The 19,953-nt window shown below is 59.5% G+C and overlaps 1 protein-coding gene across 1 annotated transcript in view; it reads right to left on the reverse strand.

Moving 5' to 3' along the window:
* Positions 1-19,953, reverse strand: part of GNG7 (G protein subunit gamma 7) — a 128,914-nt gene that overhangs the window by 81,766 nt on the left and 27,195 nt on the right. Inside the window, exon 2 of the mRNA XM_040461778.1 lies at positions 14,653-14,710. The gene's annotated coding sequence lies outside the window, so the exon portion shown is untranslated. The remainder of the gene's footprint in view (positions 1-14,652; positions 14,711-19,953) is intronic.

The raw sequence follows: 19,953 nt of genomic DNA on the forward strand, positions 1-19,953 counted from the left end.
CATCAGGCTCCTCGCTGAGTACAGAGCCTGCTTGGGATTCTCTCTTTCTCTCTCTCTCTCTCCCTCTGCCTCTCTCCCTCACTCACTCGCTCTCTCAAAAAATAAAAAGAAATAAGTAAATAAAAATAGAACCTGCAAGAAACAAAAACTCTTTGGAGTCCTCAGGACCCGGATTTAAGAACTTCTGTCCTAAAGCAGGGTCAGAAGACCAGGACCCTCCATGCAGTTCTGCACACAGAGTCTTTTTTTTTTTTTTTTTTTTTTTAGGTTTACTTATTTTTGAGAGAGAGAGAGAGACAGACAGAGACAGAGTGTGAGTGGGGGAGGGGCAGAGAGAGAGGGAGACACAGAATCTGAAGCAGGCTCCGGGCTCCGAGCCGTCAGCACAGAGCCCGACGCGGGGCTCGAACCCACGAACCGCGAGATCGTGACCTGAGCCTAAGTCGGACGCTCAACCGACTGAGCCACCCAGGTGCTCCTTGCTCACAAAGTCTTAATGGCATGTGGCCACATCAACCTGTTGTCTCTGGCAGCTTCCGTGCTGCAAGGGCAATGCTGAGTTGTTACAACGGAGACTTTCCAGCCTGCAAAGGTTAAAAATACTTAAGGCATAGCCCTCCCCAGAAAAAGGTGGCCACCCTCGGTCTAGATTACAGCAAGTCTGTACTGGTGCTTATACACAGCAGGTCCACGCCTTACCTGAGCGCAGGCCCTCGCAGATGCTGGAATATCGTCAAGGTACTCATCACATCTTTTTTTTTTTTCGTTTATTTATTTTTTTGGGGACAGAGAGAGACAGAGCATGAACGGGGGAGGGGCAGAGAGAGAGGGAGACACAGAATCGGAAACAGGCTCCAGGCTCCGAGCCATCAGCCCAGAGCCTGACGCGGGGCTCGAACTCACGGACCGCGAAATCGTGACCTGAGCCGAAGTCGGACGCTTAAACGACTGCGCCACCCAGGCGCCCCACATAACATCTTTTAAGGCAAATGCCACTGTGGAACATATTGACCCGTGAGCAGGAGCGAGGCGCCCACCCCCGCTGCCCCGCAGACCAACCCCTAACACACGACGCTCAGGGAGGGAACCAGACACGAGAGGCCACACGGGGTGTGAGTCCACGTGTGTGAAAGGTCCAGAACAGACTCATCCACGGACAGAAGGGGGTTCGTGGGGGTTGGGGGTGATAGTTGATGGGGATGGGGTTGCTTTTTGGACTGATGGAATTAAATAATGCAATGGTTGCACAAGCATGTAAATGTACTAAAACACGCTGAACTGTACGCTTTAAAAGGGTGAACCGTGTGGTGAGTGGATCACATCTCAACAAAGCTGTTATCAAAACATTTTTTTAACCCATAGAATTAAGAAAACAGCCAATAGGCCTGCACTTTGGCCCCCGCTGCCCTGTGTCCCCCTCCACGCACCAGGTCTGGCCCCCGCTGCCCTCCCCCACTGCTATCCACACCACAGACACACTTTCGGCCCCCACCCAGCCCAGAGCAGGGTCCACCCCAAGGGGACACTCAGCCATGAGAACAACAGGACACAGAAAAGGGAAAAAAGTCAAAACCGCTCTCTGTCCAAGCAAATTAGGAAGATCTCGGGCAAGAATGCAACATTTCCAAGCCGTGAAGCGCAAAAGAGAAGATTTCCAGGAACATCCCAGCTGTGGGAGGGCTCCCTGGGCCCCGGTGGCAGCCACCTTCCTCATGCCATCAGCACCCCTGGCTGGAAGCTGGAGCTGCACACAGAAGCAGCCCACGGGGCGGGAGTGCAGGCTGCGCTCGGGCTGTTCTGTGCCCCTAGGCCCACCCTCCCAGCTGGGTTTCCGCCTTCCTTTATAAAAGGGGTGAAGGATGGGGTGAAGGCTCCCCTGCCGGCAGAGGACCCCAAAGGTCGGAGCATAGCTCGGCTAAGTGACTTGCAAACAGAGGCCCATCTATGTGGCTTTGACCGGCTCTGGGGCCGCCTCCTGGGGCGACCCAGCCCCCCTTCCCTCGGGCACAGCCTCCCTTACTGAGGACGGAGTCCAACCCCCTTCCCATGGTGCACTGAATAACGACCCCCCAGACTCATGCCCACGGGAGCCTCAGAAGGTGCCTGACACGAACCGAATTGTGTCCCCCAGGTTCCTATGGTGAAGCCCTAACCCCCAATGTGATCATGGTTGGAGATTGGGCCTTATAAGAGGTGATCAATTTAAACGAGGTTACAAGGGCGGCCCCGGTCTGCACAGAACGACGGCCCTGCGGGGACACGGCCAGAGGTCAGATCTGCACACCCAGGAGAGCGGCATCAGCAGGACCCAGCCCTGACCACAGCCTGGCCTCAGACCTCCCGCCTCTAGAACCGTGAGGACGGACACTTCACTGTTTAGCTGCCCCCTCGGTGGGACTTGTTTAGAGCAGCTGGAGCTCTGGGGACCTTATCTGAACATGGGCAAAGTCTCTGCAGGTGTGACTGGTTCGATTAACACGAGACCATGCGGGATCAGGGTGGGCCCCCACCTGGGGGGTCTGGTGTCCTTGTCGGAAGAGAGACACGCAGGGAGAGGCAGGCGCTGCGGGGACAGGCCGCGGGCCGCTGGGCCCCCAGGAACTGGAGGAGGGGGGAGGAACCATCCCCTGGAACCTCTGGAGGGAGCTTGGCCCCACCACACTGTGACCTCAGCCATATGGCCCCGGAACGTGGGAGAACGAAATTCTGCATTTAAAAAAAAAAATGTTTACTTTTGAAAGAGAGAGAGAGTAGGGGGGGGAGAGAGAATCCCAAGCGGGCTCCACCCGGGAATGATACCAAGAGTCAGATGCTCAACCGAAATGCTCCCAAAATTCTGTGGTTTTAAGCCCCCTGGTTTGTGGTCTTTTGTCACAGTGGCCCCAGGACACTGGCACACGCCTCACTGGTCTCCCCCCAACCCCACACCGACTGCATAGGAGGAGCCAGCTCAACCCACCGCGTCTTCAAGAAACCACTCGGAGTATCTGTGCGTGGCCTTCACCCACCCTTGGCCGCGGAAGCACCCCCACTCCCCTAGGTGGCTGCCGCCTGGTGCCTTTTCCGGATTGCTTTTCAAAAACATTTTGTTGTAATTTTGATGGGCTGTATCAGTCCCCTCTGGCTGCCATCGCAGAACGCCACAGACAAGGTGCCTTAAGCCACAGGCCTCACTTCTCACTTCAGGAGCCTGGAAGTATGAGATCACGGCTCGGGGCAGGGTCCCTGGTAAGGGTGCGCTTCCTCGCGGGGAGACTCCTTGCTGTGGCCCACAGCGGGGCCCCACCCTCAGGACCTCACCCGACAGCATCACCTCCCCCCCACCCCCCTGCTCAGGGCATCCACGTACGAATTCGGGGGATGCAAACACTGGGTCCCTGACGTGGGGGTACGTTATCATCATCAAACGCCCACTACGCGCAGGCCAGGACCCGGGCCGGCGCGGGTGGGCAGGTCCCCTGTGGCTCCACCCCCTGGCAGGTGAGCTGACCTGGTGCCCTGCGCACACGGGCCTGTGGGCCTGGCACTCCCCTGCCCCACTTTGTGCTTTGCAAGGGTGCGCCTCCCCCTGCCGAAACTCAGCCGGCAACTCTGCCTGGAAGGAGACGGAGCGTGTCCCGGAGAGACCCCGACGCCGGCCATGGTGGTCGCTTCCAGGCAGGGTGGCCGAGAGCACAAGGGGAGGGGGACGCCATTCTCCTCCTGTGTCATTTGCACCTTGGGAATTTTTATTCCAGGGCACGCTTATTTGTGCAAAAAGCCTGTATTTCCTCCGAGGGCCGTGCGGGTCCAAGTGGGGGCGGGTGAGGGAGAAGTCACATCTTGGATTTCGCAGCTCAGAAGGGGCTCCCCTGTGTCCTGGGGGGCAGACCCGTGTCCTGGGGTGAGGTGTCAAACCAAAAACGGAAAGGTATTTTATCCCCAAAAGAATTCCAAGCAGGGACTCAAACAGGTAGTTTCACCCCCACGTTCATAGCAGCGCGATTGACAGCAGCCACGAAAAGGGTGGAGACAACCCGTGTCCATCCGCGGATGAAGGACAAACGCGGTGTGTCCATCCACATGCCGAAGTAGGATCCAGTCTCAGGAAGGAAGGACGTCCTGCCTCCTGCCACCGCGTGGATGGGCCCGGAGGTCACTGTGCGCCGTGACAGGAGCCAGACACAGAAGGACACGTCCCGCGTGACCCCACGCACAGGGGGTCCCCAGAGGAGTCCCGTCCACAGAGCCAGAGCATAGACGGTGGGAGCCAGGGGTGGGGCAGGGGCGGGGAGTCCCTGCTTCATGGGGACAGGGTCTCGGTCTGGGGAATGGAAAGTTCTGGAGACGGATGGCGGGATGGCGGGGACGGCTGCACGACAGTGTGAGTGTGCCTGATGCCGCTGAGCTGTGCACTTAGACGTGGTTAGGATCATGAATTTTTTGTAAAGTTTGCTCCTTTATTTTGAGAGAGAGAGAGAGAGAGAGAGAGAGAGAGAGAGAGAGAGAGGGAGGGAGTGCTTCAAGTGCTCATGAGGCCGTCTCTGTCCCCAGTTTGTCGTGTGTGGCACAATGTGGCCTGTGCACAAACGTGGCAGCCCTGGTGGCCTCGTGGTGCAGGTGACTGTCCCCAGCCGCCCCCTCTGCTGGGCTCCCTCCAGGAGCAAGCCGGTCTTCGGGGAAGCGTGCACAGACCAGCTCTGGCAACCTTCCCTGGTAGGTGCCAGGAAGGGGGTGCAGGTGGCGGGCAAGGAACCGCAGTCCCTCCCCTCCCAGCGTCCCAGGTATTCACCTGGAATGCAGAGGCCCGCCCCGAGGACAGGAAAACAAGGCCAGCTCGGGACACACAGCTGCCGCCTGCGGCCGTCCTTCCTGGGGGATGCGGGCCGGGCCCGCGGAAGGGGGACTCCATTCGCCGCTTTCCCAGGGGCGTGGGCTCCCGGCCAGGGGCACGTTCTGTCCCCATGGTTCTGACACTTCCTTCTCGCCCGGCCAGAGGGAAGGGCGCTGGGACAAGAGCAGGGGTCCAGGGCTCACCGCCAACCTGCCGAAGGGCGAAGGGCGGGGGGCCTCTCACGCGGCCCCGGCGTTTCCACGGATACCGGAGAAGCTGGAGGGAGGAGGGAGGCAGGGCCCAAAGACGCAGGGCTCTGGGGAGTGACCCCCAATGACCGCAGGCGGAAGGGACTCACTGCCCGTGCACCCAGGCCTGGGGAGCTGCGCCCTCACGGACTCCCTGCGACAACCCGGGGCGTCAGGGTGGAAGCCGGTTTCACCGAAGGACAGGTGAGGGCTGAGCTCCCCGGGCCTGGCTCCGAGGCCCACTCCCAGCCCCAAGCTGGCCTGGCCAGCAGCACCGTGGAAACAGCCCTAAAGCCCCCGGGGACCTCTGCCCGCCATCGCTGGGGTGACTGGGCACCCTCACCTCTGCACCTCAATTTCCTAATCTGGAAAACATGGTCAGTCCGTCGTTGCCATGGGTGGGCCTGGAATCCTCTGCCCTTGGCCTCCCTGCTCCCTCTCCCTCAGCCTGTGCCATAGGTCCTGGCAGCGGCCTCAGCTCCCGTGCCCCTGGAGGATCCCCCTGCATCCAGTCCGCTCCAGGGCCTTATCAACCTCAACTCGGACCTCACTTCCTCCAGGAAGGCCTCCTTGAATACCTGCTCTCACTCCGAGGCAGTATTGTCAGCCATCAGCTCTCTCACCTGGGGTCTCACCCAGGGCAGTCCTGCCCCAGGGGACACCAAGTGAGGCAGGGACATCTGTAGCTCCCACGACTGGGGGACCTCCTGGCGTCGAGTGGACGGGGCCCTGGATGCTGCTACCCCACTCCCCAGTGCCCCGCTGGCTCCACCCCATGGCACCGGGACACAGAAGGGACACAGAGGGCCTGGTTAACGGTTTGCCAGGTATGACCCCAGCCAGAGTCCCCACTGCTGTCTGTCTTCCCGCGTAGTCTGTGTGCCTATCCTCACACCTGCACCCCCGGCCCCTGTCAAGGACACACACCGGGAGCACTGCCAGACCTGGCCCTCTGTCCCTCCGGCCGCCGCTGGCTTGGCGGGCCTGCCTCCCGAGGGCAAGAGGGCGCCTGGCTCCCGCCCCGAGAGCCTGCCTCCCGCAGGAGCAGAGCTCGGCTCAGCGGGAACATTCGTCGGGGAGCCAGGGAACGGCATGTCACATTCCGGGAGGCTAATGAGTTCAGACCTCAGCTCCGGCGATGACTCCGCCAAGGAAGCTGCACGTGATCATTACTCGTCCCGGGTTCTGCTCACTGTCCCTGACGTGTCACTGGTCCCGCTCGTAGGCTCGCCTCTCTGTGCGGGAGGTCAGGCGAGGACTGTCCCAGGGCCGCCTTTCCCCCTTCGTTCACCCACTCGCTGAACCCCCGCGAGGGGTCGGACGAAACCCCCGACCTGCAGGTTTCACGACCGGGCCCGGAGGACAGACGCGGCTCGTCTGAATGTCACAGAACACTTAAGGTACTTGGCCCCTCTGCCACGATCTTCTCATCCACGAAATGGGGACAACTGGGCCCTCAACTCAGGTCTCACGGGCCCGAAATCAAGGGACTGGCCGGGCTGAGCTCTCATCTGGAACTCGGGACCCCCGGCCAGCTCATGTGAGCGGCTGGCAGAATCCACTCCCCTGTGGGACTCAGGTCCCCGTTCTCTTACTGGCTGTCGGACGGCGTTTGCTCTGAGTGTTCCTGACGTGGCCGCTTGCTTTCTCCAAGGCCAGCACATTGCTACTGCCGCTGCTCTGCTCTCTCTGTCTGTCTCCGTCTCTCTCATTTTGGCAAAACCCCAACAAACACATGCCTCCACGTCACCCGTCGTCATGCGTCCAGGTCATTAGTGGCAAGGGGATTCCTATCAGTGTGCAGTGGGCGCCTTTAGCCTTTTTCATCCCATCGAGGCAGAGACACCTGTGTCTGTTTCCCGGGCCTCCGCCCGCCGGCCCGACACACGCCAGCGACCAGAGCTCTCTCCACCTGACGGACGTGTAACAGTCCCGCATGCGCCTACGCGAGGCAAAGCCAAATCTGCGCATGTGCTGAATGGCTGGGAACCGCACACGCAGGGTCCCCACGCCAATTTCCCGGTTTAGCACCACAGTGACGAGAGATGCTGCCCCTGGGGGAAGCGGGACGGAGGGGGTACGGGATCGGGCCTCAGGAGTGACTGTGACTTCCAACGGATCTGTAATTATTTCAAAATACAAGTGTTTTAACAATTAGGTGAAGCGATGGCACCCGGGCGGCTCAGCCGGTTAGGCGTCCGACTCCTGGTTTCCGCTCAGGTCACGACCTCACGGTGCTGTGGGTTCGAGCCCCGCGTCGGGCTCTGTGTTGACCGCATGGAGCCTGCTTGGGATTCTCAATCTCTCTCTGTCCCTGTCTCTGTCTCTCTGTCTCTCTCCAAATTAAAAAAATAAAAACCAAGCGAAGCTGTGAGTACATTCGGGTGTAACTGGGACAAGACGGGCCGTGCATTCCGCAAACGTGCCCTTTCTCCCCCAGTCCTGACCCCCCCAGTCCCGGTGATGCTGCCAGCACAGAGGGGGCGGACGAGGCATCACCTGCTCGGCCCTGGTCGAGGCTTTGGGCCGGCTGTCTTGAAGGAGTACACTCCCTTCTTTCCCTTTGTGGCCGACAGGATTCTAAGAGCCCCAAATCCCTGCTCCCTGGTGAACACGCTGTGTAGACCAACCTTCAGTGTGGACAGGACCCGGGAACATGGTAAGATACTATTTCCTGCTGAGGCTATTTGGGTGTTTTGTTTGTTTCTTTCTTTGTTTGTTTTTAGAGAGAGACAGAAGGAGCACACACATGCACAAGCAGGGAAGAGGCAGAGAGAGAGAGAGCGAGAGCGATAGCGAGAGAGTCTCAAGCAGGCTCCATGTGGCACGGAGCCCGACACAGGGACCGAGCCCATAACACTGGAATCACGACCTGAGCCAAATCGAGAGTCGGATACTTAACCGACTGAGCCACCCAGGCGCCCCATGCTTAGGCTATTTTGTATGGAAGAAGGGGTTTGAGTGACGTAATTAAGCCCCCAGATCGGTTGACTTTGAGTTAATAAAAAAAAGGGAACACGCGTGGGTGGGCCTGGCCTAATCAGGTGAACCCTTCAACGGGTCAGAGACCTTCTGGAAGTAAGAGACTGGAAGCAGGAGGGGGCCAGTGGAGGAGACCATGTGGCCCCTGAGAGCCTAGGGTGACCCGTTGCTGGCCGCTAGCAAGACAGCAGGGATTGCAGTCTGATGACAAAGAAGCTGAACCCTGACGACAGACCGAGTGAACCTGGAGGCAGGTCCTTTCTCAGTGAAGCCTCAATGACACCTCAAGGCTGGCCAAGCCCGGTGAGGCCCTGGGCACAGATCCCAGCCACGCAGTCCACACCGCTGCCCTGCAGACCCAGGAGCGGATAAGCCGCGTGGAGCTCGCTGTGTGTGGTGATGTTACGCAGCCCCGGCTAGCTAACACACTCTAGGTGACGGCTCTCCCATCACTTCCACGTTCGGTCACACACGACGGATGCTCCTTTCACTCGGAAACTCCAAGGCCGTGGGGAGCGGGGAGCCGGGAATCGTGCACGGAGCCCAAGACAGGTCTTTATTACAAAGCCCGGTACCAGCCCTCCAAAGGCCTCCCCTCCAGTTGCCATCACATGGGGGGCACCTGCGACAGTTAGAGAGCACCGTCTGTGGCAGTCTGTGGCAATGGAGGCAAGCACCCCGCCCCCCACCCCACACCTGCATCTCCCGCACCTGCTCAGGCCTCCGCCGCCGGGCTGATGTCGGCCCCGGAGTCCCTCTTGCTGCCTCCTGCTGCTGAGCACATCTCCAGGCCATCCCTTCCCCTCTGTCCTGCGTACCCCGACCCTGCCCTGGGGGCTTCCGCAGACAGATGTGAGCAGTGAGCCCAGCGGGGCCCAGGCGCACGGACGTTTGCTGACCGAATGATCGGGAGGGAAGGAAAATAAGGAACCGACAACCCACCGGCTCCAAGGGAATCAGGCCGAGAATGGGCCCTGGGAAGATGCGGGACCCCCGTGCCCACCCAGGGGAGGCCCTCGGCGGCTTCCACCCGGCTACCGGCTCCCCCGCCCCCACCTTCCTGTCCCACGTGACTGTCGCCCTGTGTGCTTTGAGTCAAGAGGCTGCACTTTGATGAGTAGCGAGCGGGGCGTGTGCGCACCATGCCCTGCCCCGAGGGAGGCCGACTGTGCCAGCGGTTGCCCAGCAACGCACACGTGCCCGCGATGCGTGGCCTCCGCTCCTGAGTTGCCACTGGGCTGCTCCGCTCCAGCAGCCCCACGGACGGGTCCCCTGCCCCGGTGATCTCCCACGTGAGACTCCCTGGGTCTGCGTTGCCAAATCAGTAAAATCCGACGGAAACCTGTGGTGTGCCTTGGCCCGCAGGGTCAGGAAGACGGCTTGGGTGGGACCCAGGCAGTGACGCACGTGGACAGTGAGGCAGCACCCTGACTCCCTGTGGGAGCTGAGAATCCTGCACGGCCGGGACCTCTCGCCTCGCCACGGCGGACACTGGGGCAGGTCACTGTCTGGGGGTGTCCTGGGCGCTGTGGCGGCGGAGCAGTATCCCTGGGCCCCCCCGCTCGATGCCAGGAGCTTCCCGGTCGTGACGGCCACAGACCTCCCAGGACGTGGGCCCCTGGGAGAGCCCCGGGGAGAGCCTGGGTTAGAGGGTCAAGCTCACGTCGGAGCCACCGCTGCTGCCTTGGGAAGGGCCCACGTCCTGTCTGCCGGATCGGAGCTGCGGGCTACAGGATGAGGGTCTCAGGCACCGCGGGCTGCGGCAGGGCCCCCTGGGCCCGCTTCACATGGCACCGCCTGACTATGCGTGCGCCGTGTACGTTTCTGCTGGAAAAACAGCGGCAGCCCGTGACCTTTTCGTGAGCAGAACGCTTTAAGATTTCGACTGTGGGTCTTGGCAGTTTGTGCAGGAGGACAGCTCGTCCGCAGAAAGAACTGATAATAACGTGCATTTCCACAAGCCTGGGAAGGACCTGAGGCGGGGAACCAGCCGGGGGTGGCGGGGGCAGTGGGCTCTGACTGGTAGGGCTGGGGCTGCGGTCTGATCCGCTCGAGGACCACTCCAGAGATAAAAGGCTCCGACGGTGCTCTCGGCAGGAATGTTCACCCCCTCCCGGGAGAACAAGCGGCAGTCAGGAAAACACACTCAGTCGTTTGAAGGTCACGGAGTGCTTCTGTGCTCTACGCAGCGAGCAAGAAGGCTGGAGAACGCCGGTCCTTGTCCGGGCGCTCTCCCCCTCCCTCCGCACCATGGGCATCACGGCCGGCCACTCTGTCGGGGCTGAGCAGAGACCCTGGCCCCTAGTCCCTCGATGCTACACCCCTAGTATGACAACCACAGGTGGCCCCGGACACGGCCCAGTGTCCCCTGGGGACAAGACGGCCCCCAATGAAGAATCAGAGATTTAACCTAACACGTGCAAAATATCATTTTCGCTGCGGCCCATTTCAGGTGCTCAGCGGCTGCCGGTATTCGTGCCGGTGGTTCATGCCTACCTACCATGCTGGAAACTGCAGCTCAAAGACAATGTCACATCCAAAGGAAAGCTAGCGCCACAGTGGCCTGGTGAGCCCAGGTGACACCCAGGGTGAAAGTCCAGAGCCCTCAGGGCACAGGGGGCCTGAGCCGCGGTCCCTGGCAGCGGCAGCCTGAAGGAATTGAAGGAACGCTGGGTGCCTCTTCAGGAGGCCTCGGCTGCGGTCTCAGCCCCCAGAGCTCCGAGGCTGTGGGAGGGCCAGCGGCTGGGAACCCGATAAGGACAGTGTGAGAGAGATCATTAAGATAGCATCCTCGTTCTGCCCCCAGGAGATCCTGGGCCACGTCTAGGGACATCTGTGGTCATTACACGGGGGGGCTCCTGGCATCGAGGGGGTGGGGCCAGAGATGCTGCTCAGCCCTCACAGAGCCCCGGACGCCCCCAGAGAGTGACCCGCCTGACCTTAGCGGTGCTGGGGCGGGGGGAAGCCCACAACGGGTCTCCAGTTCTTGCTAGCAGGTCAGCTCTGTGGAACCAAGGGTTTTCCCCATGTGGCCACTGCCGTTTCTCCATGGCCAGGCCCAGGCACACACTCGGAAATCCCTGCTAAGGGAAGGGCTACCCTGTGCCCCGGACGTAACCACCCCAGAGACCGCACTAGAAGGTGTGACACAGGCCAGATTCCACACCTGGGAGGCCCGAGGCAGCTTCTGAGGGTTTGTGCCCTTTAGGTGAGTCCCAAAGGAAGGGACTGTACCGGGCCAGAGGCACCAGCCACTGCTCCACATCATGGAGGGGGGAACATTCCAGAAGCCAGACTCGGTCCCTGAGGTGGGGGTTGCGGCAGCCAGGCTGCCCACCCCCAATCCTGTGCCTTTGCTTCTGTGCTATGGCCTCTGCTCTGGCCACTGGGCCATGCCCGGGTCGAGTGGGTTTCGGGGTGCAGGTGTGCCGGTACCCTGAGCCCCCAAGGTCACAGGCCAGTGCTTCCTTCTCCCTCCTTAACCCGGTGAAAGGGGCCAGCTGGGGCCTGGGTCCACGGAGGCTCTGGATCTGTAAGGGGAATGGGGGCGGGGGGACAGAGTGACCCTGGAACTCTCGGTGCTGGCATGTCCTGGAGAACAGGGACAGGGTAGTCACAGAGCTCCAACAAGGGTGGGGGAGAGCTGGAAATACCACACCTGCGCCCACAAAGGCTGGAGGCCCAACGGGGGCAGACCCCGTGGACCTTCTCTGCCCCCTTGTGGTCGCCAGCGGGAACTGCAGCATCCTGTGGGGCGGGCAGAGGGGGGACCCCTGAGCCCCAAGCCGCCAGAGCAAACACCCCAAACTCCCGGTCGTCCTTGAGCTCTGACATCTGTTGGAGGGCTGGTTCTGCCGTCAAGACAGGTGGCGGGGCCCCTGCTCGGCGACACCCCGGCTGCTCAGGTGGTAAACCCTGGCCAGGGTCTCGCGTGTCTGTGCACCTGCAGGTGAGCAGACTGTGTTCAACGAGTGAGTACCAAATTAGCACGTAACCAGGGAAAGCCCGGCAGCCCCCTGGAGGGGGCAGGCTCACCGTTGTGACAGAGAGCTCCCCGCGGGACCTGCCCACGGAGCACCTGCTCACCACACCACTCCACGCCCCTCTGCACGCTGCCCCGCGTCCCCCTGGGGCAGGGGGCAGGCTCACCAGTCTGTCTGCTTCAAAGATTTAAGCATAAAAGATGCAATCCGCACAAAGTGCAGGTTAATTGCTCTTTGTCATCTTGAAATTTGGGGGCACGCCAAAGACAACACATTCCCTACGAGAACGCCCACGGTGAGTAGAGGGAACAGCACGCTCCGAAAAACATTCGCGGCCTACGTGACGGACACCAGACGGCATCCAAACGGAGAAAGACAGGAAGTTCCGACACACATGTCAGAAGAGTTCAAACACGTCGATGAGACAGAGGCCCCGCTGGGAAGGTCAGTAAAGAGCACAGCCAGGCCGCGCACAGAACACACAGCTCAGGGGAGAAACTGAAGCCCGAATGACCCGGACTCGGCAGCCCTGAGGCGGCCTGGCTGCTCCCCGGGGACGGTGCGTTCCTGGAGGGCACTGGGGCTGTCGGACAGGCGACGAGGACACCCGGACTCTCTGTCTCTCTCTCACACGCACGGCAAGCACACACGTGAGCATTTACCCCAAACGACAACCAGCCAAGGGTGTATTAAGTTTGCACAGAGACAGTCATCCCGGAATATGAAAGAAAGAAAGAGAGAAAGAGAAAAGAAAAACAGGAAAACACCCCCCCAACCCACCCAGAGACTAATTAAATCAGTTATAAAATTATTTTAAAAGAAATGTGGCACAGGGGCGCCTGGGTGGCTCAGTCAGCTAAGCGTCCGACTCTTGGTTTCTTCTCAGGTCATGATCTCACGGTTCGTGGGTTTGAGCCCCGCGTCGGGCTCTGCGCTGACAGTGTGGAACCTGCTCGGGATTCTCTGTCTCCCTCTCTCTCTGCCCCTCCCCACTCCCACTGTCTCTGTATCTCTGAAATAAATAAATAAGCTTTCAAAGAAAAAAAAGAAACGTGTTACAATTCGCCTAGAATATGGGATGCTAAGCCAGCGTCTGGAAAGATGACGGAAACACAGGTTTCCTGTCGAGGAAAGACGCCCCTCAAGCAGAACCAGCACGTTACAGAGTAAATCCTTTGGCTCTAAAATCACGCGTGTGGATGTAACTCCCGGAGATCCGGGCAGAACGCGCCCCAAGACAACAGCACGGCCGGCGCTGGGCAGGGCCTTTAGGAAACTCTGCGGCCCCTTTGTGTGCGTTTACACTTCTTCTTCTTTTTTTTTTTTAACGTTTATTTATTTTTGAGACAGAGAGAGACAGAGCATGAATGGGGGCGGGGCAGAGAGAGAGGGAGACACAGAATGGGAAGCAGGCTCCAGGCTCTGAGCCATCAGCCCAGAGCCCGACGCAGGGCTCGAACTCACGGACCGCGAGATCGTGACCTGAGCTGAAGTCGGACGCTTAACCGGCTGAGCCACCCAGGCGCCCCTACACTTCTTTAACAGGACAGCGGTCTGCCTCCAGCTGGCCAGCTGCCCTGTGAGCCGGCCTTCACACGGGAAATCTGTGTGGGTCCCACCGGGCGCCCACACGTCACGCCCACCCCAGGGCTCCTGTTTCGGCTCTTGGTCTCTGTCCTCTCTCCTGAGCTGAGCCCATGACCACTGCGAGCTTACTGAGGGGCACCTCACAGGCCAGAAAGCTCACCGGGTGGAAACATGGTTGGAGGAGTCGGCAGCGAGGGTGCCAGGGCGTGAAATCACCCCCCACACAGTCTTCCTGGCACACATCCACAGAGTCCCCGTTCCCTCCCCAGCCCCTGGCGGCCACCAAGCACCTTCCCGTCCCTGCAGACCAGCCTTTGCTAGAAACTTCCCCGAGACGGACCCACAGCACGTGCGTCTTCTGGGGTTGCCTCCTTCTGACGTTTTTTCTTTTAGACTCAGGTGCAGACACACAGCTTGGGAATATCCAACATCACAGAGACATCCGATCTCCCTCAAATTTACCGATAAATCAAACACAACCCGAATCAAAATTCCCTCGGCATTTCGGTTGGAAGCCAGAGGTTGACTCTAAGTGAAGATCACAGATCACACGAAAGAGAAAACCGCTGGAGGGTGGTGGAGACCTCCGCGGGCAGGTGCAAGGGGAGACACGTGGGGCTACCGCAGGCCGAGCCGCCTTGCCCAGCTCACCTTCACGCCGTCCCTCCTCCCACACGACAGAAGCCACCCAACACCCTCTGGAAATGAGACCAGATGGACAGACGGCCGAAGTCAAGAGAGCAGGATCTCAGCCTTGTTTGTCTCTACGGCTACCTTGGTAAAAAGAGCGCCTCTGAGGCCACGTAGTGCCTCCCAGCCGCCAGGACGGGCGCCAGCTTTGAGATAACGTCTGTCACATCCAGTGACTCAGCTCTGGTCCTGCCAGTGGCCACCCTGCACGCCCCGCTGAAGCCTTTTGGGTGAGGCGCCCGCCTCCACAGCAAGCCACCACCCCCCCTCAGCCCGGCCCAGAATGGCCAGCCATTCAACGTCCCCTTGAACTCTGACGGTCGAGTAGGAGACACATCACGGCACTGACCTGTGCACGAGGCTTAGCTGTCCTCAGCGCCGAGGCTCAGGAACCCGATGTCCGCTCCCTGGAAGAAAAACGGAACAGTTCAGTGGAGCACCATTTGGCCAGAAACACGTGTTCGGCAGCGGCAGTGAGGAAGGGTCTGGAGCTCACGGTCAGAGCGTCATGAAGGCCTGCCTTCGGCTGCTCCCCCAGACTCAGGACCTCCCGGTGCAGAAGTGGAACTTGACGTACTTTACCAGAAAGGTCTGTTAGAAATTTGCAAGGTCGTCCCTACTAAATTCTCCAAATGCTCCCAAACTAAACAGGAAAGGATTGGATGCTCACGTGACCTTTCATGCCTTATCAGGATGTTCTCCTACATGACTTGACTCTCAGAGTCCCCTGTGAGGAAAAGGTGGAAACTGAGTCAACCCCCTGCCCCAGGGCACCCACCAGGTCACCGGGGTCTGCCTGCCGAGATGTGAGGACCAAATGCAAGGTGGGATCCAGGATGGGGTCCCGGGGCAGGACAAGGACCACAGGGGCAAACTGGTGAAATCTGAATAAAGAGTGGGGCTGAGGGGCACCTGGGTGGCTCAGTCGGTTGGGCGTCCGACTTCAGCTCAGGTCACGATCTCGCGGTCCGTGAGTTCAAGCCCCGCATCGGGCTCTGGGCTGATGGCTCGGAGCCTGGAGCCTGCTTCCGATTCTGTGTCTCCCTCTCTCTCTGCCCCTCCCCCGTTCATGCTCTGTCTCTCTCTGTCCCAAAAATAAATAAATGTTAAAAAAAAAAAAAAAAGAGTGGGGCTGGGTTCATGGACGTGCACGGTCGTCACAAATGCACTGTGGTTCTGGGAGGTACGGCCACAGGGAAGGCTGAGTGAAGGGCAGACAGGAAGCCTATCTTTTAATCAAATTTTTCTTCATTTTTATTTTAGAGAGAGAGAGAGTGGGAAAGAGGAACAGAGACAGAGAGAGAGAGAGAATCCCTAGCAGGCTCTATGCTCCCCACAGCTTGATCCCACCGTCCTGGGATCATGATCTGAACTGAAATCAAGAACACATTCAACTGACTGACAGCCACTCAGGTGCCCCAGACAGGAACTCTGTTTGAAATTCTCCTGAAAATCTAAAATTATTTTAAAATTGAAAACTTATTTTTAAAAAACCCAAAAACTCAAAAGATGCCAGCTCCCTTTTCTCAGAGTTCAGGGCCATTGTGTTGTCAACCTGGGGCCAGGATGGAGAAGCGAAGTCCCCACCATCACCTGCAGGTGGCGCCGCTGCCTCAGTAACGCCCCAGACGCGGCTGGGGAGCTGCTGGAGCGCCCCGCAGAGGCCAGAGGGCGCCTCGCTGCTGGGGGCGGCGGGTGGTGAGAAACAAGGGCCCGTCCAATATGCGCCCCCTACCCGCCCTGGAGAACTCCCTTCACTCACTTCAGCCTTGTAGGGGACGTCCGCACATACGATCATTCAAGTTTTTATTTCTGACTCAATTAAAGACTCACGAGAAGGTGCAAAAACCGTGCACAGGGGTCCTGGGCACCTTGCACCCAGCTCCAACTGTGCTGGCTCCCTGCACAACCAGGGGCCGTTGTCCAAACCAGGAAACTGACCCATCACTAGGCATTGTTTTCTAAGGCCTTCTTACCGAGACACGGTCCTCAGGCCACACAGTTAATTCACACACAACACACAGTTCGGGGCTTTTTACTATTTTCACACTTGTGCAACCATCGCCACAAACAATTTTAGGACTTTTTCATCACCCCTGAAGGAAGCCCCATCCCCATCAGCCATCACCCCTCCCCAGCACCCCCGGCCCCCACGAGCCCCCTCCCTGTCCCTGGATGAGCCTGTTCTGGGCGTTTCACACACGTGGACTCACACCCCGTGTGGCCTCTCGTGTCTGGTTCCCTCCCTGAGCGTCGTGTGTTCAGGATCCGTCCGCAGGGCGGCGGGGGTGGGCGCCTCGCTGCTGTTCACGGCCAATCATGTGCCCGTGCGTGGACGGACACACTGCGTGTACCCCTTTGCTGCTGATGGGCACTTGGGTGTTTCCACCTCCTGGTTGCTGCTGCTATGAATCGTGCTGCTGTGGACATGGGGTCACGACTCCCTTTAAAGATGGTTTCTCACCTCTGCCTTCACACGTGCCAACCGCAAATCTCCCCGTCCCTAGCCCTTCAACACCAGCCGCTGGCTGTCCTCCAGCCCTGGGACCTGAACTTGAGCACTGAGGCGACCCCCGCAGACAACCAGACCAGCTCGTCTGCGGCCCACGAGACAGGCTGTGAGTGGCACCAGCTGGCGCCTGCCCGTCCCCGTGACCTTCACCCAGGCAAAAATGCTGGGCTTTCACTTTCCCCATCAGGGGGACCCACAGGCCATCCTGAAGGACCAGCCGTGGGATGAAGAGGTGGCACCCTGGTACCCCGGGGCCTGCCGACCCCACACGGACCCGCCGGAGGCACTGCCGGGAAGCACAGTCACAGACACCAACAAAGGAAACGCTGGTGGGAAGGGCCACGTGCCGAGGGGGCCGTAAACCACGCTGGAAACAGACACCATTCGTGACTGCGGCCACTGGGGTGCCTGCATGGGAAGGACTCTCACCTACATTTATCCTGGGCCACAGTTCTTACAACCTGGGACCCCCATCTTGTCCACGTGCTTCCTTTTTCTCTTCATTTCCTTTAAATTGAGATGTGATCCACCCATCATAAAAGCCACCCTTTGGGGGTGTCCAATTCAGCGGCTTTTAGGATATCTGCGAGGTTGTACGAACGCTGGGCTAATTGCAGGACGTGGTCGTTACCCCCTGAAGAGACCCCGCGCCCGCCAGCATTGCTAGGATCGTGTGTCCTGGGAGAAGGGAGACCCCGGAGTGCCTGGGCCGCGGTTTACCGCAGGCCGCGCACTCGGCATGTGCTCAGTAACCACTGGGGTTTCCTGTCCCGGTTGGTGCTACGGGAAAGCCTGCGGAGCCCAGAGGACCCAGGGGAGACCAGGCCGCCCCCGCAGAGCTGCTCCCTGTGGGCCGGTTCCAGCCTGAACCTCGCCTGTGAAACGGAACGGGCAGGAACCCCGCTGCACACCTACGGGACGGGCCCAGGGGCTCAGGGAGACCCTGTTCTCAGCCGCTGCTGGCAGCTGCGTTATTTATCAACGTGATAAAGGAAGACAAAACCCGCGGATCGCAAACCAAAGGCGCGCTGGGTCTTCCGCCATTAATTTCCCAGTGGGGTGGTTTCTATTTCCCTCGTAATTCTGGAGGGGCTCCACAGATCTGCAGCCTAGTATCTCCGCACGGTGAGCTGGAACATGGGCAAGGGGACCCTTAGCTCCCACACCTGGAGACCCCAAACTACCAGAAACAGGGCCGTGAAACTACGCGTTAGGGAAGACGACAGGTCGACTTCTACTTGAGAGTCTGTGCCCAGCGGGACACACTAGCTCGGGAGCTGCTGCCATGTCCAAGCGCCCCATGTCCTCCTGGGAAGCAAACCCCTTTTCGGGCAGGACCCTGTTACCGACCTCCTGGGCCGGGGGAGGGGCGAGGCAAAGACTGAACCCGAATGTCAACGAGGACTTTGGTCAACGGTCACGTATTAATATTGGCCCATCGACTGCAACAAATGTGCCCCACTACGGCAAGATGGTGACAACGGGGGAAATGTGGAGGGGGCAGGGGGTACGTGGGAGCTCTATTTTCTGCATTTTTCCATCACCTAACACTACTCTAAAAAGCAGTCTATTAAGAGAAGATCTTGAAGAGACAAATTAGGAGAATTCTGAATTTAGAAAGGAGGAGGGAGGAGGGAGGAGGGAGGGGGAAGGGGGAGGGGGGGAAGGGGAGAGGGGAGAGGGAGCCTGTCTTAGACCAGATGATCGCAAAGTGCTCACATTCACCAGTGATTGCTTCAACGAGCTGTTATGAACCAGACCCACAGAGAAGCTGGGTCAGTCTTGGCCAAATGCATTGCCTACTTCCCGCCCCCCCCCCGCCCCGGAAGCCTCTGCAAGTAATGTAACAATATGATACCGCAAGGATCAGACTCTCCTGACTGCTCAGGCCGGGGGGAAAAACCTACACCAGAGCCATCCTCCCCGCCGCCCCCCCCCCCACCCCGGCCCCAGCCCAGGGACCACAGCAGCCCCATGAGTGGATCAGACAAGAGCCCTAATACAATCAGTCCCAAACCGCCTCTCTCAGATTACTCCCAGATCCCATTTGGCCAACGGAAAGCATATTGTGGCCGAGGATAAGCGGATTTCTGCAAGACGGCACCGAGCGGCACACTACCCCTTCGCTGTCCGTGGTCCCCACGGGGCTCGGAGCGGCTCGCTGTGACACGGCAGCGGAGACCTGAGACTCCTGCCCTCAGCACTGACTGGCCTGACGTCTCCACCTACACCTCTGGCAGCCGTTACCTTTTTCTAATGGTGAGCACTGAACCGCACTGGAGTTTCACTGGAGTTTTCGTTTTCTTGGCTTCCCAATGTCTATCGACCTGATAATCTGGGGAGACACAAGAGCCCAACGGGGCCCAGGAGATTCAGCAGAACAACAGGGGTGAGAAAAGGAAGCCTTCGGAATTTCGCGAATTACCACAGCGTAAATGCCAGCGCCTCCTTTCTGAAACGGAAGGAAGCCCCTGCCTGTATCCCCTTCCCTGCGAAGCAGGTCTCTCCCTCCACCCCCAGCACCCTGACTGTCTGTGGGGGCCATCTTGGGCGTTGTGGGGCATTGAGCATCACCCCTCAACCCCACCCATGCGATGCCAAGGGCACCCCAGTCGCGATGACCACAAACATTCCCCCCCCTCCAGCGGGGACCCAGCACTCGGCAACAGGCAGATCTTCCCTGCCTGGGCCACAGTTCGCGTCTCCGTCTCCGGGAATGGAGAGGGTGGGACCGTGGCGTTGGAGCCCCCTAGCTCCCCACACTGATGCCCACCCCACGCGGGCAGCAGGAGTGCGGGCCTCCAGGGAGGCTCCAGATAGCAATGCAGCCGCTGTCCTTCATGCACTCGTTGCCACAATCACCCCAGCCTTCCCCCGTCACCACAGCAACCATCTAAATATGTCACCCTGACTGATTCTGATTGCAAATGAAGTTGGGGGAGGAGGAGCCTGGGGGAAGGCACCGGTGGGGAGGCATGGGGGGGCGGGGGAGGGACAGGAGGTGAGGCGGCTGGTGGAGGGCTCTGCCAGGACTGGCCCAGATCAGGCGCCATCACACCCCTGATCAGACGGGACACGAGGGCACCGCTCGCTTGACCCCAGGGTTAAAGGTCTCCGGTTGCCGAGCACAAGAAGGCA

Source organism: Herpailurus yagouaroundi, unplaced genomic scaffold (assembly GCF_014898765.1).
Source record: "Herpailurus yagouaroundi ecotype Mexico unplaced genomic scaffold, PumYag 295, whole genome shotgun sequence".
Taxonomy (NCBI): Eukaryota; Metazoa; Chordata; class Mammalia; order Carnivora; family Felidae; genus Herpailurus; species Herpailurus yagouaroundi.